The sequence below is a fragment of the Salvelinus sp. IW2-2015 genome, linkage group LG6.1 (assembly GCF_002910315.2).
Source record: "Salvelinus sp. IW2-2015 linkage group LG6.1, ASM291031v2, whole genome shotgun sequence".
Lineage (NCBI taxonomy): Eukaryota > Metazoa > Chordata > Actinopteri > Salmoniformes > Salmonidae > Salvelinus > Salvelinus sp. IW2-2015.
Window position 1 is genome coordinate 21745442 of NC_036845.1, and position 20717 is coordinate 21766158.

At 41.4% G+C, this 20717-nt stretch overlaps 1 long non-coding RNA gene across 1 annotated transcript; it reads left to right on the plus strand.

Moving 5' to 3' along the window:
* The first annotated feature begins 11618 nt into the window (after positions 1-11618).
* Positions 11619-14498, plus strand: LOC111964743 (uncharacterized). Its single transcript, XR_002877428.2, has 4 exons — positions 11619-11699; positions 12072-12193; positions 13944-14060; positions 14218-14498. It is a non-coding gene; the product is annotated as an uncharacterized lncRNA (long non-coding RNA).
* The last annotated feature ends 6219 nt before the right edge of the window (positions 14499-20717 follow it).

Consider the following 20717-nt stretch of genomic DNA (forward strand, 5'->3'; position numbering starts at 1 on the left):
TGCCCCAGCAAAACGTTGATGGTCTCTTGCTCCACTTGTAGCACTGAAGAATGAGAATGAGAATGATTTCAGGTAAGTCACATTATTTTTAACTGTTTTGTGAGGTTATTTTTGTTGTGTAGGCTTTTTATCATGGCAATCTATTCAGCATTCCTTTACATCTCTCCAGTATCGCACAGAATGTGATTGTTAGTCCCGCCTCTTCTGAATAACAAGGAGGTTTATTGGACCTTCCTTAGAATGCCTTGGTTCTGTTAACCTATCGAATGGTTGTCCCCATGTGCATTGATCTTAACCAATCAACTATCCCTTACTTTTCACCCTGCTTTCATATGCCGGTCCCTTCGGTATAGCATCTTAAACTCAGACGTATTCATCTTGAAACTTCACTGGAGGTCTACCCTTGTTGCTCCTATCAGAGCGGCGTGGAGCTACTTCTGGAGACCTTGGACTGTCGTCGGTCTGCACTTCCAATCGGTCTGCAGAGGAACAAAGACAGGATCCTCCTGATCATGACCCTGTGTTTATTTTGATTTATTTGACCTTTATTTGTGTGTGAATCCATGATAACAATGATGGATAAATCAGACTCGCGGGACAATCAAGGAGGAATAACATGGTTGTGGAGGGAATTGCAGAATCTCCACGAAACCTGGACGGAGTCTGAGGACAAAGTGAGGAAAATGATCTCTGAGAAATTGATGATGGACCACAGGAAGATTGAGGTGGAGCGTGCCCACAGGACTGGAAAACCCACCACCGGCCCAGGTGAGTTAGCAGGTGAGTTTCCCATCAAATATAAAAATATTAGACTCGAGTAAATTGTATTGTATGTGTGAGGCACATTCTCAAATAGCAAGATTTAGCCTAGGCCTACTGTTGATACTGCATTATAGGACTGAATAACTGAAATACATTTGGAGGAGTGTGTCTTTGGTAAACGGACAAGAGGCGCTCTTTGGAAACGGGGATGGATACAAGCCAAATGGAGTATGCACTGCAGGTGAATGTGAATTTTGAATAATGCAAAAGCATGTCGGCAAAAGCCTCACAAGTAGACCATTTAGAAACCTTTTATGGATAGGCTACTTGGCCAATGCATAGTCAGGATAAGAAAGACACTAGAGTCATTGCTGTTGAACCAGCTTTCATTATAGTAGGGTAAGGGGGTAAGGGTAACCTACTAAGGGCTGTTTTTTTAATCATATACAATGGAAAACAAGCAATTGTTACAGGAATTTAACAAATGTTTCTAAATTCAAATGTCATGGTATTTACTCATCTCTCATTCCACGATGGGCATATAGCCTACATGGAGGGGTTTTTACGCATATCCAAAATAACAACAGGAGTTGGCTAAAATAATGTAATAGCCTACATACTGTAGATAAAAAGTGGATGTTCGCTCACTATTTTGCTACTTTTAATAAAACTTTGGTGATTAAGATTTATTTAAAAGCGGTCTCACGTGCCAAACCCTTTTATTGATAGTTGATTTTGCGAATGCATTGGGCAGGACAAAAAAACTGCCTTCATTAAGAGGAGGTGAGGCTATGCTTGGTTTTTTATCAAATTAAACAGAATCATATATCTGTTTTTTAATTATTATGTTACTAAATACAACGTTTTTATGGGCACTATGTGTCAAGGCTGGACAGGCTGAGTTTCCATATGTCAAAATCCATGCTATAACCCAGGGTTTCCCAAATTCAGTCCTGGGGCCACCTGTTGGGTGCACATTTTGGTTTTTCACCATAGCACTACACAGCTGATTAAAGTAATCAAAGCTTGATGATGAGTTGGTTGTTTGAATCAGTTGTGTAGTGCTAGAACAAAAACCAAAGCATGCACCCAGGACCGAGTTTGGGAAACTCTGCCAAGACCACCCACTGGGCACAGATGTCAATTCAATGTCTATTCCACGTTGGTTCAACGTTATTTCATTGAAATGCCGTGGAATCAATGTTGATTCAACCAGTGCGTGCCCAGTGGGCAGCTTTCGGTTGGTCTTAAATATCCCCACCAACGCATACTGAAATTGGCATTTTGGCGTATGATTTTTAGGACACACCTCAGATATTGCCACACCTCTCACCTCAGCGCAAGTGAGCTCATATAAAATAGATAAATGACCAATCCTGGTGCTAGGGTTTGAAAATAGAAGAGCGCTGGCTTTAACAGGTCAAATTAGCAAATGAGAAAACTAAATTGCTTAATTTGACAATTGCGCTGGCTTGCGCCAGACGGAAATAGAGCCCATCATCTTCTCACCATGAACGTACAGTGAATGTCAGACCAGCCTCTGTCTGAGTACCTTAGCCTTGACCTAAACTCTCTGTGGTATCTGTATTTCCCTCCATCCTGCTCCTCACAGCTCCAGGCTACATGTCACCTGGCTGATTAGGACAGAGCAGGAGAGTAACCCCTTCCATCTGTCTTGTACCTTCTCATCCAGTCAGCCCCAGCCACTTCCAGTACGCTTGGCCGAGATGCAGATATAGATGAGGCTAATCAAATCAAATCAAATGGTATTGGTCACATACACATATTTTGCAGATGTTATTGCGGGTGTAGCGAAATGCTTGTGTTCCTAGCTCCAACAGTGCAGTAGTATCTAACGATTGACAACAATACACACAATCTAAAAGTAAAATAATGGAATTAAGACATATATAAATATTAAGACGAGCAATGTCGGAGTGGCATTGACTAAAATAAGGTAGAATACAGTATATACATATGAAATGAGTAAAGCAGTATGTAAACATTATTAAAGTGACTCGTGTTCCATTATTAAAGTGACCAGTGATTCCATGACTATGTACACAGGGCAGCAGACTCTAAGGAGCAGGGTTGAGTAACCGGGTGGTAGCCGGCTAATGATGGCTATTTAACAGTCTGATGGCCTTGAGATAGAAGCTGTTTTTCAGTCTCTCGGTCACAGCTTTGATGCACCTGTACTGGTATTTTAGGTATTTGGAATTTTATTAGGGTCCCCATTAACTGTTGCAAAAGCAGCAGCTACTCTTCCTGGGGTCCACATAAAACATAATACAGAATGACATAATACAGAACATCAATAGACAAGATCAGCTCAAGGACAGCACTACATACATTTTTTTAAAGGCACGCGTAGCCTACATATCAATGCATACACACAAACTATCTAGGTCAAATAGAGGTTTTCTGTTTATTTGAGCAATGTGAGATGGAAGGAAGTTCCATTCAATAAGGGCTCTATATAATACTGTACACTTTCTTGAATTTGTTCTGGATTTGGGGACTGGGAAAATACCACTGGTGGCATGTCTGGTGGGATAAGTGTGTGTGTCAGAGCTGTGTGTAAGTTGACTATGCAAACCATTTGGGATTTTCAACACAATGTTTCTTTAAAAAGAAGAAGTGATGCAGTCAGTCTCTCCTCAACTCTTAGCCAAGAGAGACTGGCATGCATAGTATTTATATCAGCCCTCTGATTACAATTAAGAGCAAAACATGCCACTCTGTTCTGGGCCAGCTGCAGCTTAACTAGGTCTTTCCTTGCAGCACTGGACCACACGACTGGACAATAATCAATATTAGACAAAACTAGAGCCTGCAGAACTTGTTTTTTAGAGTGTGGTGTCAAAAAAGCAGAGCATATCTTTATTACGGTCAGACCTCTCACAATCTTTACAAGCATTGAATATATATGTTTTGACCATGGCAGTTTACAATCTAAGGTAACGCCAAGTAATTTAGTCTCCTTAACTTGATCAACAGCCACACCATTCATTACCAGAATCAGCTGAGGTCTAGAACTTAAGGAATGATTTGTACCAAATACAATTCTCTAAGTTTTCGAGATGTTCAGGACCAGTTTATTACTGGCCACCCATTCCAAAACAGACTGCAACTCTTTGTTAAGGGTTTCAGTGACTTCATTAGCTGTGGTTGCTGATGCATTTATGGTTGAATCATCAGCATACATGGACACACATGCTTTGTTTAATGCCAGTGGCAGGTCATTGGTAATAATAGAAAAGAGTAGAGGGCCTAGTGAGCTGACCTGCGGTACACCACACTTCACATGTTTGACATTAGAGAAGCTTCCATTAAAGAACACCCTCTGGGTTCTATTAGATAGATAGCTCTGAATCCACAATATGGCAGAGGTTGAAAAGCCATAAACACAAGTTTTTTCAACAACAGGTTATGGTCAATAATATCAAAGGCTGCACTGAAATCTAACAGTACAGCTCCCACAATCGTCTTTTTATTAATTTCTTTCAAACAATCATCAGTAATTTGTGCCAAAGCATGCTGAAAGTCTGTTGTTAATTTGTTTACAAAGAAATAGCATTGTATTTGGTCAAACATCATTTTTCCAACAGTTTGCTAAGACCTTACCTTCTGGATGATAACGAACCTTGCATTCTGGATGATAGCGGGGTGAACAGGCCATGGCCTGGGTGGTTGATGTCCTTGGCCTTCCTGTGGCATCAGGTGCTGTAGGTGTCCTGGAGGGCAGGACACCTACAGCACCCAGTGATACGTTGAGTGCAAAGTTGCTTAAGTTGCTCCCTAAGGCCAGCTGTCTTCTCTGCAGACCTGGGTGTGGCTCTTTCACACCTGCTTTTGTGTAATAATAACCCAGAGTACAGTATGAGTTACAGCCTCCTTACTATTACAAAACTGTGTCAGTGTAAAATGTACCCATATCTGCCATATTCTGTAACCACTTTGCATTTCACTGTATATGTGTCCCTCATATTTGACTCACCACCTGGATTCAGTCTTATGTAGCAAAATTTGAAATTGATAAACTTGTAAACTCACTTTTGAGAAAATGGCCTTTAAATGGTTTGGTGAAGAGCTCTTCTTTGTCTACACCCATTCAGCATCGTTCTTAATAATCATTTGTGGTGCTTTTGCTGAAAAGCCTACTTGAAATCGGACACTTTGGTGGGATTAACAACAAGATTACCTTTAAAATGGTATAAGACACATGTATGTTTGAGGAATTTTAATTATGAGATTTCTGTTGTTTGAATTTGGCGCCCTGCACTTTCACTGGCTGTTGTCATATCGATCCCGTTACCGGGATTGCAGCCATTAGCCGTTACCGGGATTGCAGCCAACTCAAAATAAAAATGTTACACAATACATGCATGTTTTGTTTGATAAAGTTCATATTTATATAAAAAAAATCTGAGTTTACATTGGCGCGTTACATTCACTAGTTCCAAAAACATCCAGTGATAGTGCATAGCCACATCGTTTCAACAGAAATACTCATCATAAATGTAGATGATAATACAAGTTATGCACATGGAATTATAGATATACCTCTCCTTAATACAACCGCTGTGTCAGATTTCAAAAAAACTTTACGGAAAAAGCAAACCATGCAATAATCTGAGATGGAGCTCAGAACAATAGCCAAATTAGCCGCCATGTTGGAGTCAACAGAAACCAGAAAATACATGATAAATGTTTCCTTACCTTTGATGAACTTCATCAGAATGCAGTCCTATGAATCCCAGGTCCACAATAAATGCTTGATTTGTTCGATAATGTCCGTTATTTATGTCCAATTAGCTACTTTGGTTAGCGCGTTTGGTAAACAATTCCAAAGTCACAAAGCGCGTCCACTATAACGTGACGAAATATCCAAAAGTTCCGTAACAGTCAGTAGAAACATGTCAAACGATGTATTGAATCAATCTTAAGAATGTTGTTAACATACATCTTGAATAACGTTCCAACCGGAGAATTACATTGACTTCAGTTGGCCCACCTTCACAGCAGAGTCATCAGACAAAGTTCTATTGACTGTTGCCATCTAGTGGAAGCCGTAGGAAGTGAAAAGTCATCCATTTCTCGCTGTAATTTCAATGAGAGCTTGGTTGAAAAACTACCAGCCTCAGAAAAATTCCAAACAGGAAGTGGAACTTCTCAGGTTTTTGCCTGCCATATGAGTTCTGTTATACTCACAGACATAATTCAAACAGTTTTAGAAACTTCAGAGTGTTTTCCATCCAATACTAATAATAATATGCATATATTAGCAACTATGACTGAGGAGCAGGCTGTTTACTCTGGGCACCTCTGTGCACCTTTCATCCAAGCTACTCAATACTGCCCCTGCAGCCATAAGAAGTTAAATAATGTCAGCTAGGGAGCCAGCCAGCTAACGTTAGTTAGTTAACAGTACACTTTAGCTTAAGGCATGTAGCTAGCTAGCTAGGTATACAATGAACCTAGCTCGGTAAACAACGTGTAAGATCACACATGTCACGTAACGTTAGCTAATGAGCCAGCCAGCTAACTTTAGCTAGTTAAACAACAATGAACATAGTGCCAAATCATGTTGTTACTTCCCTGCATGAATCTGCTGGGACCTAACCAACCAGGTTCAATGTTATCTAGGAAACATTAGGCTCTAACTAGCAAAGCAAACAGCTCTGGGATAAGAATGTGTGAAATCGTGACTTGTGACATATACCTAGTTTCCTGAAACGGGTCATATATATCTCTTTGTGTATATGCTTGCAGGCTTATTTATGTGCTCCTACTGTAGCCTCCAGCTGCAGGGAGAAGTTCATTCTCTGACAGAAACAGTTGTGAGACAGAGACACCCAGGTAACACCCTTCTGCAAGGCTGGACCTGCTGTAAAAACGGGTCACCTAGCCATTGTGACTAGTCAAAATGGTCAAACAAAATACTGTTGAATTATTGAATTGAATAAACAGTAACTACAGGAGTTACTTAATTTTACACCATGATTCACATTTTGATATGTAACAGGGGTAGTAGTAGTGTCCATGACAACATGCAATGTTGCAACTTTTATGCCTGTGCAAAGTGGCTCTCAGAGCTTGACGTACTTTGGCTTATTGTGACAATATAACAATAATGATGATGATGATGACAACAACTGCCAATATTCTGCCTCAGAGACAGACAGGGCTGTGGAGGCCATTACTGAGCTGTGGTAACTGGCAGCTCATATCTACTTAGGACCTGACAGACAGCCAGGTTTACAGAGAATGGTTGCTAGAGCATGTACAACACAAACTATCTGACAGCAACATCCCATTTTTCCACTCCTCTCTCCTACAGTGTTTCTCAACATAATTTCAAAGATCCAGAAGTGAGATGTAGAGTCTCTATCATCATGTGGAACACACTTAAACAACACTCAAAATCCCTCTGTAAAACAAGAAAGAGAGAGTGAGAAGGAGACAGAGGCTAAACATGCAGTATCTTCCATGTCCATGAGTGTGAAAGTGAAGTAATGCCAAATCTAGACACAAGAAAAGGCCATGGGGGAACCATAGTTCCATGAGGTATAGCATTTCACTACATATGAGGTCTGAAGTTATACATCTATTGCATTGTCTATTTGCATAGTGCTGTGGTATGTACATGTAGTAAGTTTAAATGTAAGCACTCATGTGTACTGGGCTGGTAAAAAAATTATAGTAAGGAGAGAGAGCAATGATAAGAGAGGCCAGCGTAAAGAGGTCATAGAGGTGCTGTAATGTATTGTAGGACAGTGATAGCATAGCTGATACACCTTGGCCCAATCCTTAGTGCACCTGCATGCTACTGACAGTCTTTGATAGCAGTGGAAGCTCTCTGCTCCTATCTCCAGATCTCATCTCTCCCCTTCAATGGAGCTTAATTTTGTTTTTGTTGCCTTTGTTCATTGGGCTCTGATGGCTATACAGTTTGATGGCTATGCTAGAAGATGGAGTGACAAAGAAAAACACAGTTACACATACACAATCCACACATAAAACTCTCACATTGCTAGAATACGGGTTACTATTCTCACTCATATACTTGCATACAACCTCAGTTTAAAACAATGACCTTCTCCTATCCGTTTGTTCTTACTGTGTGTGTGTGTGCCTGTGTGCTTTCAGAGTGTCTGTGGGCTGTTTTCTCTACCTCTCCTGTGATAGCATTTATTTTAACCTTATCTCCCTTCGTGAATGCTACGGGCCGAGTCTCCCGCAGACAATTCCCTCTCTCTCTCCTCACGCTCCGACACAACACATTAATTCATCCCCCTCTCTCCTACCTCTTTACAACAAGACACACTCATTCCCCCCTCACCTCACTTTTATTTTAGTTTCATGACGGTCTTCATCCATAATCATTGGTTACACAATTATACAGTAACTGTGGCAGCACTACCTCACACTCATCCCCCCTCTCTACAACACAATGCACTCATCTACACATCCCTCTCACTCTCTACCACATACCACATACATCCAGCCATCCCCTATCCCCACTATTTCCTTAAGATGTTTTCATCCACTCATCATCCTGTTTCCTTTCCAGCAGAGCCAACCTCCCACAGCAACATGCCTCTCTCCAGTTGTAAACAGCAATCACGGCCTGAGCTCCACAGCAATCACTGCCTGAGCTCCACAGTGGATCTTAGTAACATACCGTTACAGCAAAAAAAAAGCAAAAAAAAAGAGTCAGAGCATATACTGTAACTCTCATCCAGGGCATTTCAGGAATGGCCACAGGAATTGGTCAACCCCTGAGGACTCTACCCCGATGAGGGCCAACACACGTGCCGTGCCTCTCCCCAAAACAGAACAGATCATTGTATTACAGGAACACAGGGACTCCATCCGTCTTCAGCCCCACTGAGAGCTGAGGCAGGTGGGGATGATGACAAAACATGAACAGAACAGTTGTGAGTCAAGGGTAGATTGAGTTAATTGAATGAAAACATGCAATATGTATGTACAGTCATACATCGACTGTTAGATGTACAGTATCATAAATACTCAAATCAAATGTTATTTGTCACATGCGCCAAATACAACAGGTGTAGTTAGACCTTACTGTCAAATGCTTACTTACAAGCCCTTAACCAACAATGTTTAAGAGTTAAGAAAATATTTACAAAATAAACTAAAGTAAAAAATGCAATAAAAAGTAACACAATAAAGTAACAATAACGAGTCTTTATACAGGGGGTAACAGTACCGAGTCAATGTGAAGGGGTACAGATTAGTCGAGGTAATTTGTACATGCAGGTAGGGGTAAAGTGACTATGTAATAGTATGGGTGGCCGTTTGATTACTGTATGTGTTGCAGAGTTATATATCACTTATGGAATTGGCTGCCATGGTGACGAAGCTGAAGATAAAGCTCCAAGAGCCAGCGAAGAGAAGAGACTTTATAAAAAACACTTGTCTTCAGGGGGTGCGTCACAAGAGAGGTTCGGTTCGCGATTTAGTTACATATTTCAGCCTAATCACATAAGCAGTCAGGGGTGAGCAGCTGTCAATGTTTGTATCATAGTACTTTGAGGATTCATGTTTACAAAGATTTCACTCTCCATTTACATAACTCAGGAGACAGCAAAGAGGAAACTAGAGTGGAGGACTAGGGGTGTATAAGGGGGAGAAGATGGAGAAAGATTGAGAGGTGTGTGCGTGTGTGCGTGTGTCCGTATGAATGAATGCGTGGGTCTGCATATGTATACATGTGCATTTGTTTGTACGGTGTGTGTTCCAACTGAAAACAGGGATTGTTCATGAGTGAATGACTCTCCAAGTGCACTTGGGGAGTAGGCTAAGCGGACTAATGCTTGCACAATAGGGCTTTGGCCCAAAACTGAAACAATAAACACAGAATCGAGTGAAATGGTGGGGATTGTGAAACTGAGCATTGAGGACTTAGCTCCCATGAGGTGCTGCCGATCACTAAGCTATCTAAATTATCATAGAGATGTCCCACTTAATCGATCAACTTAACATTTACGTGGAAAATGCAATGTCATTACCACAGGGAACAAATACTTATGCAATCATGCTACAAGTAAAATTTGTCTGCCTTGAAGCCCCCATACCCATCAAGTTCTGAAGGTTGAGAGCACCTCTTTACAAAAGGACAACAGTGGCACCATGTGGCAGCAGTGGTAAGTGCATGATTATCTTCTTCTTTGGGGTTTATTGGCAGACTACAACCCAAAAAAGTGTATTGTCATCACCTACTGTGCAGGATGAAAACATAAGAGCCCCCAAAAACTGGAGCATTGTGGGTAAAATTGTATCTTCATACAAACTACCAAAATACACTAAACAAATAAAAACATTTTTCTTCTGTTAAAATGTTTTAAAAACTCAGATCCCTACTCAGGCTCAGGAGCCTTGGAGGGTGGGACATCTTCCGATGCCAGTATACTTTGTAGATCTTCCGGTGAAAACTCTTGCAGGCCCAGAAACTTTTCTCACCAGTTTATTTATTTATTTGTCACTTGTGCCGTATAGTTTAGAACTGTGGCAATGAACGCCACAAAATCCCCCCCAAAATTCCATCCTGTTTTCTTGACTGGCAACAGACATTCTCAATGGGCTGTGGGGCCTCCACTACCTTATCTTCTAATACAGTATCACTCCTTTAAATTGCCTCCACATAGGAGATGGAGATCCTGGCCTTCCACCACAATCTCCTTCACCCTTACAAGGCACTCCATGAACTCAGGATCACAGTAGCAACACTGCCCCTCTGTGTGCTGATCTTCAAAAATGTGCAACATGGCCCTTCGCCGTTTTTATATTCTAGTAGTTTGGGGACAAATGGTCTTACCTTGTGACTCGGAGGAGATGGGGGAGGGTAATGCTTTTTCAATTTCAGTCAGGGGGAAGGTTTAGTATTTTTGTATTTAGTCCAGGGGAGGGTCATGTAATTGGTAATCGATTAAATGTCATATTGCTCAGTGTTTGAGAATTAGTTGCTTATTATATCTCGATGTGTGCCCGATGCTGTCCCCCTGATTCTCTGCTAGGTGCACAATATCAAGTGCGCCTAGTGTAGTCTCAATCAAATGATTCGTAGACTACACTATAGGCTATAGGCAAAGGCTATATGAATAGCGTGCTCGGAAAAAGCACAGGCCAAAGTAATATTTATAAGAAAATGTACTTCCTTCATGAGTTTTTGCGCTGCTGGGATGGTGTATATAAAATTGGGCCACAATGTATTAAGTGGGGATTTTTGCATGTTTCCACCAAACTGCAGATACAAATCAGTGCGTGATTACGTAGTGCACACAAAATTTACTTTTTCACTTAAATGTTAATGTACCGAATAAAAAATGTAACGTTCAATGTCTTTCCATCGCATAGTTTTGTCACAAAAATGTTGCGTTAAATAGCAAATGCGCCTACTCGGGTCTTGGCACAAGCCAACAGTTTGCAGATACAGTATGGGTAGGCTAGTCTACATGATGAGATTAGAGCGAGAATGTTTTGATTTGTTAAAACGGCAGTCAAGCATCGAATAAGAATAAGACCCTCAACATTTATTGGAGCGGAGCATCAAGCTAATACCATGTACTTTCACCAGCCTGTGAAATTCACCATAATTTATTTAATCTGTATCCTAATTTAAACTTCATGGTTTTGAACCGTAGTGGGAGAACCACACACCATGTCCTCGCGTGACTCCCAAGATTAATTCAATATCAATATTTGCGCATAAAGGCGTTTCCACCGCCATTTCTCGCATAATTAATTTAACCAACACAAAAAGATTCCACCAAGTCGAAGGAACAAATAATCTTTTGGCATTTTATGAAATTGTACCGAAACTTCCTGTTTCCATCACAGCTGTTGAGACTTTCCTGGCAAAACTGGATGGAAACGTGGTTGACTGATTTGAAATCCGAGTGAACTAGGTAGGCCCACTGTCTTAAGACATTTGAAGGAACATTTTTAACCTTTATTTAACTATGCAAGTCCAATGTAAGAACACATTCTTATGTACAATGATGGCTTAGCAAGAGGTAAAAGGCCTCCTACAGGGACGGGGCTGAGATTCAACATTTAGGACGAAACACACATCAAGACGAGACAACACTACATTAAGAGACCTAAAACGACAACACATGGTAGCAACACATGACAACGTAGCATGGTTGCAACACAACATGGCAGCGGCACAAACATGGTACAGACATTGTTAGGCACAGACAACAGCACAAAGTGAAAAAAGGTAGTAATGGTGTACATAGAGAATAAATCTCGTGGGGGCCACCCTCTCCACACAGATGGGGTGACATGGACTCCGGTGACTACGTCCGCATGCGGTATGAGAAGAGGCTGAGGGGGGGCTGGAGGACAGGTCTGGAGGACAAGATCAGCCAATGGGGCAACTTTGAGAAGTTCTAAGGTAGGGAAGTCCTTGTGCCAATCCACTTAATAAAGCATTTATAATGGATTAGTAAAAAGTTTATTTATTAATGATTACTCCATTCATAAGAGATTTAATGTAGGTTTACTAATCATTAGTTAAGTCTTTTTGCGTGGCCTTATCTAAAGTGTGGGCAATTTATACTTTATAAATGTTTTGACTGACCAGTAATCTTTCACAAAAAAAATGGAAATGCCATTGGAAGACATTCCAGCAGTACCTGATGCTCCTTAAGGTCTAAAAATAGCCTAGAGCATATCAATGGTAAAACACACAACACAGGATGTTAAAGGAACTACACTACATAACCTAAAGTATGTGGACACCCCTAGATGTTGGAACATTGCTGTGGGGACTTGCTTCCATTCAGCCACGAGCATTAGTGGGGCCGGGCACTGAAGTAGGGGGATTAGACCTGGCTCACAGTCGGCATTCCAATTCATCCCAAAGGTGTTCGATGAAGCTGAGGTCAGGGCTCTGTGCAGGTCAGTCAAGTTCTTCCACACCAATCTCGACAAACCATTTCTGTATGGACCTTGCTTTGTGCATAGGGGCATTGTAATGATGAAACAGGAAAGGGCCTTCCCCAAACTGTTGCCACAAAGTTGGAAGCACAAAATTGTCTAGAATGTCATAGTATGCTGTAGCGTTAATATTTCCTTTCACTGGAAGTAAGTGGCCTGAACCATGAAAAACAGCCCCAGACTATTATTCCTCTTCCACCAAACTTTACAGTTGGCACTATGCATTGGGGCAGATGGTGAAGTGTGATTCATCACTCCAGAGAACGAGTTTCCACTGCTCCAGAGTCCAATTTCGGCGAGCTTTACACCACTTCAGCCGACGCTTGTCATTGCGCATGGTGATCTTAGGCTTGTGTGCGGCTGCTCTGCCATGGAAACCCATTTCATTAAGCTTCCGACGAGCAGTTCTTGTGCTGACGTTGCTTCCAGAGGCAGTTTGGATCTCAGTAGTGAGTGTTGCAACTGACAGATGATTTGTACGTGCTTCAGCACTCGGCGGTCCCGTTCTGTGAGCTTGTGTGGCCTACCACTTCGCGACTGAGACGTTGTTGCTCCTAGATGTTTTGACTTCTAAATAACAGCACTTACAGTTAAAAGGGCAGCTCTAGCAGAGCAGAAAATMTACAAACTGACTTTCTGGGCAAACCAAGATTAGACTGCTATAAGGAGTGACTGCAATCCATACTTTGGTTTTGGTAGAAAAGTCACTGCCGAGAAAAGCTTGTGTTTGCATTTTCGGCCTGAAAACATTTTTACTCAGCATGTGTAACTCAGTGTGTCTGAAGCATACGCGAAATTGCCAAGGGGGATTGGGGGGAATATGTCCAATATTCAGGGGGGAGGGGGCTTTCCACTTATACTGTGTTTTGAAAATACCCCTCCATATACTCATTGAGACATAAGTAATGTCAAACTGTGTAGAATTGCAGGAGATGAGTTTTAAATGTAAAAAAAAAAATCTGCTCATTGTTTAACCATTATGTTCCAGGGGCCATTTTGAGACCTTAAGGCGCATCAGGTACTGCTGGAATGTCTACCAATGGCATTTGCTGGAATGTCTACCCATTTACCTATTGCTCTGTTCTCATTTAGTGTGCAGAATGTAACTGGCGTGGTCTGAATTCCTCATGAAAGCAGGAATGGCTTTTTCCACAGTCTGGTACTAGGACTAGTACTGATCTTTGTATGTTGTTGTCGTTGTCTAGGGCGTTGGTCGCCGGGTGATGGAGAAGCAGGGCTGGAAGGAGGGAAAGGGCCTGGGTCAGGATTCCAGAAGCCCTGGAGAATGAAGGACAGCATCCCAAATGCAAGAGGGGCTTTGGGTGAGTGCAACATTTACTATTACAATAATATTTAAATCTATAGCCTTTGTAACTTGGATATGTAGGGGAGTAACGAACAGTTAAGGGATATTACAAGTTATTCTTGTTGACATCCAGGCAAATAAAAACCCTGATTACAATATGCTGTTTTGTGCAGGTACCATGGAGAGAAGCTGAGCTCCTACTTGTGAAAAGGCCAAACCAGACTTGTGCATATCCACGGTGTATGATAAACCCAAAGACATTGACCAAGGAGATCCCTTATTGAGACGCCATCACAAAACGAGCATGAAGTACAGAGGCTGGCAGCCAGGTAGCAGCATTGGGCCAAAAAGATGACAACACTGTATTTACATGTTGATACAATTTTTCTTATTGCTATTATTACCTTTTTTCCCATTAGAATTCATGCTTTGTTTATATTAAAGCATTTATCATACATGGAATTTGTTTAAATTATTTTCTTGTCTCCTAAATGAATTACACATTTGTAAATTTTACCATAGTATGATTGAACCAGAAGTAATTATTTTAGCCAGTAGTAGTTGGCTAGACCTGCCTTCCGCCTGCAAGAATAAGGCCGTGACCTCAGCGATTTTCCTTCAAAATAAAGTACCGCAATGATGGTAAAATATTTTATACCAATGGTCAAAATTTGTAACATTTTATGAGGAAATGTTGGCAGACTTAGAATTTTGTTTAACAATATGAAAGACGTAATAAGGGTAGCATTCCAGGGTTTTTCTTTTTGTACTATTTTCTACATTGTAGAATAATTGTGAAGACATCAAATCTACAAAATAACACATATGGAATCATGTAGTAACCAAAAGTGTTTAAAAAAAATCAACATGTTTTAGATTTGACAGCTTTGCACACTCTTGGCATTCTCTCAACCAGCTTCATGAGGTAGTCACCTGGAATGCATTTAAATTAACAGGTGTGTTTCTTTCCTTAATGCGTTTGAGCCAATCAGTTGTTGTGAGAAGGTATACAGAAAGCCCTATTTGGTAAAAGACCAAGTCCATATTATGGCAAGAACAGCTCAAATAAGCAAAGATAAATGACAGTCCATCATTACTTTCAGACATGGTCAGTCAATACAGAAAATTTAAAGAACTTTGGAAGTTTCTTCAAGCGCAGTCGCAAAAACCATCAAGCTCTATGATGAAACTGGCTCTCATGAGGACCGCCACAGGAAATGAAGACCCAGAGTTACCTCTGCTGCAGAGGATAAGTTCGTTAAAGTTACCAGCCTCAGAAATTGCAGCCCAAATAAATGCTTCACAGAGTTTAAGTAACAGACACATCTCAACATCAACAGTTCAAGGGAGACTGGGAGAATCAGGACTTCATGTTCAAATTGCTGCAAAAAAACACTAATAAAAGGACACCAATAAGAAGAGACTTGCTTGGGCCAAGAAACACGAGCAATGGACATTAGACCGGTGGAAATCTGTCCTTTGGTCTGATGAGTCCAAATTTGAGATTTTTGGTTCCAACCGCCGTGTCTTTGTTATTTGACCAAGGAGAGTGATGGAGTGCTGCATCAGATGACCTGGCCTCCACAATCACCCGACTTCAACCCAATTGAGATGGTTTGGGATGAGTTGGACCGCAGAGTGAAGGAAAAGCAGTACTCATATGTGGGAACTCCATCAAGACTGTTGGAAAAGCATTCCTCATGAAGCTGGTTGAGAGAATGTCAAGAGTGTGCAAACCTGTCAAGGCAAAGGGTGGCTACTTTGAAGAATCTGAAATATAAAATATATTTTGATTTGCTTAACACTTTTTTGGTTACTACATGAATCCATATGTGTTATTTCATAGAGTTGATGTCTTCACTATTATTCTACAATGTAGAAAATAGTAAAAATAAAGAAAAACCCTTGAAAGAGTAGGTGTGTCCAAACTATTGACTGGTACTATATACACTGCTCAAAAAAATAAAGGGAACACTTAAACAACACAATGTAACTCCAAGTCAATCACACTTCTGTGAAATCAAACTGTCCACTTAGGAAGCAACACTGATTGACAATAAATTTCACATGCTGTTGTGCAAATGAATAGACAAAAGGTGGAAATTATAGGCAATTAGCAAGACACCCCCAAATAAAGGAGTGGTTCTGCAGTGGTGACCACAGACCACTTCTCAGTTTCCTATGCTTCCTGGCTGATGTTTTGGTCACTTTTGAATGCTGGCGGTGCTTTCACTCTAGCGGTAGCATGAGATGGAGTCTACAACCCACACAAGTGTCTCAGGTTAGTGCAGCTCATCCAGGATGCACATCAATGCGAGCTGTGGCAAGAAGGTTTGCTGGGTCTGTCAGCGTAGTGTCCAGAGCATGGAGGCGCTACCAGGAGACAGGCCAGTACATCAGGAGACGTGGAGGAGGCCGTAGGAGGGCAACAACCAGCAGCAGGACCGCTAACCCCGCCTTTGTGCAAGAGGGATTAGGAGGAGCACTGCCAGAGCCCTGCCAAAATGACCTCCAGCAGGCCACAAATGTGCATGGGTCTGCTCAAACGGTCAGAAACAGACTCCATGAGGTGGTATGAGGGCCCGACGTCCACAGGTGGGGTTGTGCTTACAGCCCAACACCGTGACAGGACGTTTGGCATTTGCCAGAGAACACCAAGATTGACAAATTCGCCACTGGCGCCCTGTGCTCTCACAGATGAAAGCAGGTCACAACGCACATGTGACAGACGTGACAGAGTCTGGAGACGCCGTGGAGAACGTTCTGCTGCCTGCAACATCCTCCAGCATGACCGGTTTGGCGGTGGTCAGTCATGGTGTGGGGTGAATTTCTTTGGGGGGCCGCACAGCCCTCCATGTGTGCTCGCCAGAGGTAGCCTGACTGCCATTAGGTACCGAGATGAGATCCTCAGACCCCTTGTGAGACCATATGCTGGTGCGCGTTGGCCCTGGTTCTTTCTAATGCAAGACAATGCTAGACCTTATGTGGCTGGAGTGTGTCAGCAGTTCCTGCAAGAGGAAGGTATTGATGCTATGGACTGGCCTGCCCGTTCCCCAGACCTGAATCCAATTGAGCACATCTGGGACAACATGTCTCGCTCCATCCACCAACGCCACGTTGCACCACAGACTGTCCAGGAGTTGGCGGATGCTTTAGTCCAGGTCTGGGAGAGATCCCTCAGGAGACCATCCGCCACCTCATCAGGAGCATGCCCGAGCGTCTTATTGAGGTCATACAGGCACGTGGAGGCCACACACACTACTGAGCCTCATTTTGACTTGTTTTAAGGACATTACATCAAAGTTGGATCAGCCTGAAGTGTGGTTTTCCACTTTAATTTTGAGTGTGACTCCAAATCCAGACCTCCATGGGTTGATAAATTTGATTTCCATTGATAATTTTTGTGTGATTTTGTAGTCAGCACATTCAACTATGTAAAGAAAAAAGTATTTAATAAGAATGTTTCATTCATTCAGATCTAGGATGTGTTATTTTAGTGTTCCCTTTATTTTTTTGAGCAGTGTATATATATATATGCTTTTTTTTTTCTCTCACAAAAGTAGTGCACTGGGCCTTTACTAGTCCTGTATTAGCGGACCGATATAGCCGTCTATAGCACAGGTCAAATGTTCAGCACCCCTAGCCCCAAACATCTTCCCACGGCTATGGACGCACTTGATGTTGTGTGCCCAGCAGAGAATCAGAGATGAAGGGTGGTATCGGGCACACATCGATATATAGCCTAATAAGCAACTAATTCCAAAACACTTAAGTACTGACATTTCATCAATTACAAATTACAGTGCATTTGGAAAGTATTCAGACCCTTTGACTTTTCCACTTTGTTACTTTCAGCTTTATTCTAAAATGGATTCAATTCATTTTCTTCCTCAATCTAAACACAATACCCAGAATGACAAATTGAAAAACAGATTGAAAAAATTGAAAAAATTGATTAAAAATAATACTCATGAATTTAAACAATATATTTACAAAAAGATCAACAACTTCCACTTGGTTCTCTTTCTGATTTCAGCAAATGCCCTTGGCGAGTCACATCACATCTCAAATGTCCCAGGCTTTCAGTTCCTGAAAGACAAAATGGAATTTTAGAGAATCATGCACCATATAACATTTAACAGATTATTATCATTTCAAATCCAGAATATGTCCATAAAGATTGTCTTTCAATAAACCTTCCAATACAATTGATAAGATGACTTCATTTTATGCATCATTTAATACACAAAACGCATTCCATAAAATTTGATTGTCCTCAAACTCATGACTTCCTTGAACTCATTAGTAATAAATACTTTTAATAACTTATGTAAAAACAATAATTCATAAGGTGACTTATTTCATTCAAAATTAATAAGTTATCTTAAATTCATATGAAAGTATAGAGCTTTCATTCATTATTCAGCTCCAACTTTCTAAGTACTTTGTTTTACGTCAACTCATACAACATTCACTCTCTCATAGCCTTGAGACAAAATCGATTAATACTTCCTCCAAAAGGAATGCTCTGGAAAACAAACATTCATAGATATCAGAAATGCTGCCATCGGTCTGTTTTATAAATGCAGGGCATCGATGACAGAATTCATAGTTGAGGCTAATAGCCACCACAACTCCATGACATGTCAGCTATTTTTGCAGTCAGTGCATAATGTCTTCAATCTCCATTTCATATAGCTGTAAGGAGTCCATTATTCTACAACTTAATGTTATGGTTGTACCATTTGTCACTCTGTTTTTAGATGTCAATTGCTATGGCTACCCAATGTGATGATTTCACATTCACAGGTATTAGCACTACCTCAAAACACCACCAAATGAACACTGCTCCTGAGACCTTTGTCAGAACATCTGTTTGCTAATAGAGGTTACACAATTCTTGGCTAACAAAAGAAACAGTAGCCATTAATACATTATTTTAATTATTGTGAGATGTCACCTGATTGTTGTAAACATCTTTAATCCCACCACTAAAACCACTTTCCATTTCTTATTGTATCCTAATCCTTTCTAGTTAGTGGCAATGGTAGGCACTTAGGTGGACTGGGAATTTCACCAGATGAATGTTTGTCATTGCATCGATGGAAATTCTGTATGTTTGTGCTCTTCTATATGCTACCACAACAAATGAAGCATCAGAAAACACATGTTTGACTAATTCAAAAGGTATATGCTACTGTAGATTTGGATCATTTGGTGTAAATCTTGTATATGTATATTTATCTGAAAATGTGATTACACTAGGCAATTCATATGTGTGCTTGCTATGTATGCTGGACAGAGTATAATGTGTAGGTAAATTGCTTTCGGTTGACTATGTTCGTAAGTCAACAAAGAGCTATTTGAAAGTTTATGCTTAAAACCAGCAAATCAAACTGTTTGGGGACAGACTTGGTTGAGACAACCGAGCACTGAAGGTGTTCCTTGGTAAAGATTGCCACTGTCTTGCTGAAAAGGTTTATAGGTTAGGTTAACATCAGTGTTCAAAACACGCCTCAGTAATGACCAACACATCTGGACTGGAGCTGTGAACACACACTTTCAATTGATACATTTTAAGCTTCTAGTGTTAACGTGCAGAAAACCCAGGCTTTTACAAGAGCAGAAATCAGTGAAGCAGATATCAGAGCACAGGTTATAATTGCGGCTAGCAACAGTAGATGGGCCAGGGTGTAGATGCACACATACAATCAGGGCACTGCAGAGGACAGGGAGCTCTGCAGTGTTGATTTATGACATTTGAATGTGTATTAGATGGCAACAACATCATATTGTACAGCAATTTCATCAGGTAACATGAAGACAAAGCCAGCGAGAGGTGGTTAGAATAGAGTCAGGAACAAACAGTCTGGGTAAATGCATTTATTTTTATTTTACCTTTATTTAACCAGGTAAGCTAGTTGAGAACAGATTTGTACCTTGTCAGCTCGGGGATTTGATCTTGCAACCTTTCAGTTACTAGTCCAACGCTCTAACCACTAGGCCACGCTGCCGCCCCAATAACACAATATAAACTTATGCAATTCGTTCCAGTCACTGGCAGCGGAGAACTGAAAGGAAAGGCGGCCAAAGCAGGTGTTGGCTTTGGGCATGACCAGTGAGATATACCTGCTGGAGCGCATGGGTGTTGTTATCGTGACCAGTGAGCTGAGATAAGGCGGAGCTTTACCTAGCATAGACTTATAGATGACCTGGAGCCAGTGGGTCTGGCGATGAATATGTAGCGAGGGCCAGCCGACTAGAGCATACAGGTCGCAGTGGTGGGTGGTATAAGGGGCTTTGGTAACAAAACGGATGGCACTGTGATAGACTGCATCCAGTTTGCTGAGTAGAGTATTGGAAGCTATTTTGTAGATGACATCGCCAAAGTCGAGGATGCTGGGCATCCTGGTGGTTGGCGGAGTGGCGTGGAGGGGGGGGGGGGGGGGGGGGGGTTGGACAGGGGGATGAAGCATTGGAAGTTAAGACCAGGTTTAGCCATTGTTCTCTCTTACGTCTTGGCTTCACAAGAGAAGGTCACGGTTGGTTTGTGGGGTATATTTCATTTATTTGGCGCGGGCTGCGGCCAAACAGTAGCCTGTGTAAAGTTGGGTTAAGAAACAGTCAATTCGTAAACTCAAACCTCTGTCTGGACAATTGTTCCTTTATGATC